This window comes from Arachis ipaensis, chromosome B01, assembly GCF_000816755.2.
Source record: "Arachis ipaensis cultivar K30076 chromosome B01, Araip1.1, whole genome shotgun sequence".
NCBI lineage: Eukaryota > Viridiplantae > Streptophyta > Magnoliopsida > Fabales > Fabaceae > Arachis > Arachis ipaensis.
In genome coordinates, this window is record NC_029785.2 from 12774486 (window position 1) to 12779934 (window position 5449).

The 5449-nt window shown below is 37.5% G+C and overlaps 1 pseudogene; it reads left to right on the forward strand.

Annotated features, from left to right (window-relative positions):
- Positions 827-1791, forward strand: LOC107646589 (annotated as a pseudogene).

A 5449-nucleotide genomic window follows, 5' to 3' on the forward strand; every position in this document is an offset into this window, starting at 1 on the left:
TTATCAAAACTGTATGTTTCTAGGGGACACATTCCATTGTAAAATATTTTGGTGGGCAAGTTTCATCTAGCTCATCATTTAATCAACCACTAGGCAATGCATTTGATGAAGTTGTACCATCATCTCCGTCAGGTTTTTCATCATCCAGTTGTATTAATTATGAATTATTTGTTCTCCTATATTGATTCTACTCTATTTGATGGGTGTTATATGCTTAGCAGGTAGTGAAAATTGTTCAGGATTAATTTCCTATGAATTACAGCAAAATTATCCTGAAGGAGATACGAATATTAAGAATTTAGAGGCTTGTTTGTATGAACAGGTTTGTCAAAACAAGCATACATCATAATCTTGTTTAGTTCTCATTTTAGTCAGTTTCCTTAATGGAGTAACCTAGTAATGCTATGTTTATGTATTAAGTTGGCACCATCCTGTCCAAAAAAAAAAAGATAGTATTGTGTAACACCACCTATAATGGATTTCATAGACAAACATGGTAGAAAGGATTTCCCTCGAATGAGTTCATGACCTAATTTAGCACATGTTTTTCCACTCGAATAATATAATATACATAACTGACTAAGTTAATCGGTAATCTCTAACTCACTATTTTGTACTGTTATTCTGAAATTTATAGCTTTTGAACATAGGACATTAGGAATTGACTCAAGGTTTAAATCTTGCTTTTTGAGCAGCAAGAGGGTTGGTTTCTAGGGATCAATTATTGTCTAGTATAAACAAATCTGATCATGCTCTATATAAACATATTAAGTTAGCGAAAAGCTTTAACTTGCTCTGTTGGCATTTGATGAATTGATCGCAAATTTGATTATGGGTTTAAAGGCTATTGAAGTGAGCATGGAAGTTAATTCTTGGGCTGAAAAGGAGACAAATGGCCTCATTAAGGAGGTCCTTCCAGCCGAGTCAGTTGACGGCTCAACCAGGCTCATCTTTGCAAATGCAATATACTTCAAAGGTGCATGGAATGAGAAGTTTGATGCACAAATGTCAAAGGACCACGACTTTCACCTTCTGGATGGAAGCTCGGTTAAAGCCCTCTTCATGGTCAGCTATAAGAGACAGTTAATTAGTGCTTTTGATGGTTTCAAAGTGCTTGGCCTTCCTTACAAGTAGGGAGAAGATAAGCGCCATTTCTCCATGTACATGGTCCTTCCTGATGCAATGGATGGGGTGTCAGCTTTGCTTGAGAAGGTGAGTTTTGAAAGCGGTTTCTTGGAACGCAAGCTTCCTCATCAAAAAGTGTTAGTAGGTGACTTCAGGATCCCAAAAGTCCATATTTCTTTTGAGTTAGAAGCTTCGAATGTATTGAAGGAGCTAGGAGTGGTGTTGCCTTTCAAAGGTGGAGATTTGACAGAAATGGTGAATTCTTTTGTGAGTCAAAATCTGTATGTTTTCAGCATATATCACAAGTCATTTGTTGAAGTAAATGAGGACGGAACTGAAGCTGCTGCAGCTAGTGTCGTGACCATGAAATTGACTGGTAGTGTCCGATTTCCAACCAGGATAGACTTTGTAGCTGATCACCCATTCTTGTTCCTCATCAGAGAAGATCTGACTGGAACTGTCCTCTTTATTGGGTAGGTGCTCAATCCTCTTACGAACTGATGTTAGTAGTCTCACGTGAGACAAAGATATTACTACATACTAGTGATTAGAGGGTGTTTCGCCCTTGTTCTGCTCTCATGTTTCTATTATGATCCAAGATTTGTGACTCTTTGACATGTATTAGTAATTAGATATACAAACGGGTGGTATAATTGTTTCAGATTTCATTTTTATGTTTGACCTCTAATACTTGAGTGCCGTTAAAGTGTGTTTAAAAGAAACTTGTTTATATTTTCTATCAGAGGCCTTTTCCTTAGTATCTTTATCTTTTGTAACTTAATGATTTCTTGGATCATGGTCTAAATCAGTTACTTTGAATTGCAGATCCTTAAATTCCAACAGCTTCATTGGGAGGATTCCACATTCTATTGGTAATCTATCGAACCTATATTGGTTAGATTTAGCTGACAATGAGCTTCAACGACCTATACCAATTTCTAATGGCAGTGTACCTAGTCTTGATAATTTGCACCATGCCAAACATTTGTGAGTCAACTCTTTTATTTTCTGCAATAAATGGCTTACTACTTTTATGTAGAAAAATCCATCTAATACATGTTACATGCAGTCATCTTGGGAAGAATAATCTCTCAGGCAATATTCCTCCTCAACTTTTTAGCTCGGAAATGGCTCTGATTCATCTGTAAGAATTCTTCTAATTTTTTTTCATATAGTGTCTGCCTTTGGGATCCAATTCTTCAGTGATTAATTTTAGGTGTTGCCAAAATTATTTAGCCACCATAGCCGCTGTAGGCATAGGCACCATAGGCTCTCATATAAATTCAAAATTTTCAGGTATCATGATGTGTAACAACATAATTGTGCCTTCTTTCCTTTTTCCCCCCTTTTTTTGGGGTGTGCGATTTGTAAATTATTGGATTTAAAGTTTTTCTTGGTGACAGTTGCTATTTTTTGGCAGTCTCAATACATCAAAGAGAGAATATGATTATTATCCCACTATTGGAAAGAATTGAATGATGATGTTGACTCCATTTCTGTCACATGCAACAACAATTCTTGGTCGTAAAATTCAGCAGCCTACCATTCCACACTTCCTAACAGATCTTATTATATACCTTGAACTACTTCTTTCTCTCATTGTCTTCTGTGTTTGTTTCTCTAAACAGCAAAACAATGTTACTAAGAAGCTCCTCCGCACCAATACCAACCTCGTTCATACCCCCATTCTAGGGAACCATCCTCCCCTGAAGCAGAAAGGGTTCTTCAATTTTCTAGAACAAGATCGTTTGCCAGTCCAAGACAAAACTTGCCTGACTCATCAAATCATCGAAGCCCAACAAAGCACGACAACAAGAGTCGCTGATAGGGTGATAGATGCTCTAAACAAAAACAGTGAAATGGTATGTATATTGAATAGAGTAATTACGCCAGAAATACAAGTTTAGAGTTCAAAATTAATTAAGAACAATCAGAAGAAAATCAAGCTCATTAGTGACTTGAGCTCTAAGAACAGAAACAAGATAGAGTTCTTTAGTGTAACAGTAATTACGCAAAAATTGAAGAAAATAGGAAAATCAGAATCCGCCGAATCAGGTTGCAACAGTGGGAAGAATCCATAACCTGAGAGATGAAAATGGGAATCAGCACAGGAAATGGAAGATAACTGAATAGGAAATTAGAAGGGAAATTTCTATGTAGCAGCTGAATGAGAGTGACCAAGCAAAGAAAGAGGGTTGAGAGAGAAGAAAGAAGAAAATACCACAATACGCCTAGTGCCTGAAATCCCTCAACAGCCTGCTATTTGACCTCTTTCTCACGCTTCTTCTGAGGCCCTGAATTTGAGGATCTGCTGCCATCTGTCCCGAGTTAGTTGCAACCTCTTTTGCTGACGTTGCAAGCCTCTCATTTCCTTCCTTGCATTTAGCTATACTCGTATCATTACTCTCCCCATCAAGACCAACCTTGTCCTCAAGGTTGAATTCTGGAAATAACTTGATGAATTGGGCAGTATCCTCCCAAGAGTTATCTGTCAAACCATCCTAGCCCCATTGTACCAAGATTTGAGACACAACTTGATCACCCCTTTTAATTGAACGAGTCTGCAGTATTTTGCAAGGTTCTAAAACCGGTCCTGCATCTGTAGTAGTTAACGATAGAGAAAAATATGGTGAGGTTCCTTCACCCCGAAATGGTTTTAAGGCTGAGATATGAAACACATTATGAATACGTGCTTCCAGTGACAACTCCAAATGGTATGCCACATCACTCAACTTCTTTACTATAGGGAATGGTCCAAAATATCTTAATCCAATCTTCTGATGCTTTCTCAAAGCCACTGACTGCTGGCGATAGGGCTGCAGCTTAACCAGCACTAAATCGCCTTCACTAAATTCATAATGTCTTCTACTCTTGTCAGCAACCTGCTTCATATACTGCTGTGATCTTTCTAAATTAAACTTTAATGTGTCTAGCAGTTGATCACGGTCCTCCAATAGCTCTTGTAGGGAGGAATCATCTTGAGCTGAAAACTCATAGCGAGCTAACGTAGGAGGTTCTCAGCCATACAATGCCTTAAATGGAGTCATTTTAATGCTGTTGTGCCAAGAAGTATTATACAAATATTCTGCCCATGGAAGAAGAGTAACCCAACGCTTTGGATTATCAGAACAAAAGCAACGTAGATACATCTCCAATGTCCTATTACATACCTCACTCTGCCCATCCGTTTGTGAATGATAAGCGGAACTCATTGCTAATGTGGTTCCTTGACTTCGAAATAGGTGCTGCCAGAATTTGCTGATGAAAACCCGATCTCGATCAGAAACAATAGAACTTGGAAAACCATGAAGCTTAACCACATTGTTGATAAATATATCTGCCACTGATTTGTTATTGAAATCATGTTTTAAAGGAATAAAATGAGCGTATTTGGTTAATTCTAGCATGTCATATATGTGAAAAAAGAAATTCAGAATCAGGGGGTTCGTAGCAAAAGCAAAGAGATGTGGTATTGCAGTATTTGTCCTATATGTGCAAATAAGAATCAGGCAGATCTTTACTCAGAGTAGAATAGAAACCTAAAGCCCGAAGATTGGCATTCCATTGCTGTCATCTTATATGTATATGGTTACAATTATCTACGTTCCCAATGTGCCTATGATGTAGCACCAGGAGGACTATTAGCTTACTCGGATAGATAGATAGATAGATAGATAAAAATATCGAAAAAGTAAATAGAAAAAATATTAGAAATTTCTCTTTCTCTTACCGTGATCTACAAAAAAGTAGACTTTGGAGTTCTTTTTAACTGAAAGAAAGGAAAATAGAACAAAAACGACACTAAAAGAAAAAATCTTGAAATAAGATTCAAATAGCCCCTAATAACCAACGAATGGCAAGTGCTTTTCCTTGTGTGGATCCTATTTCAATGGGAACTTAATGAGTAGATCCGCCTACACATAAAATTGAAGGTACCAAAAATTCCTAGAGGCATACCATCCGAAAAGCTTCTTTGACCAAAAACAAATACAAGTCAGTCCATAGGAGTCACAATTTAATTGATCTTCGGTTTGTAATCCGAAGTTAAAGCCTTGTTCTTTGGAAGATCTATCTCGTGTCTGGTACTGCATGGTTCCACCCTGCAAGAACTCCGAATCATTCTCTTGAAGCTCATAAAAGATAGGGTAGAGGTATGACAGTTATTATATGAGGTCTACCCACACCACCATTGCGTATTGTTATTTATTGGATATAGAATAAAATAGATCCACTTCTTTTTGTTCCTACTGAATAGAATTGTTCCATTTTTCCTAAAAACATCCAATTTCTACTCCATCCGACTAGTTCCGGGTTCGAGTCTCGG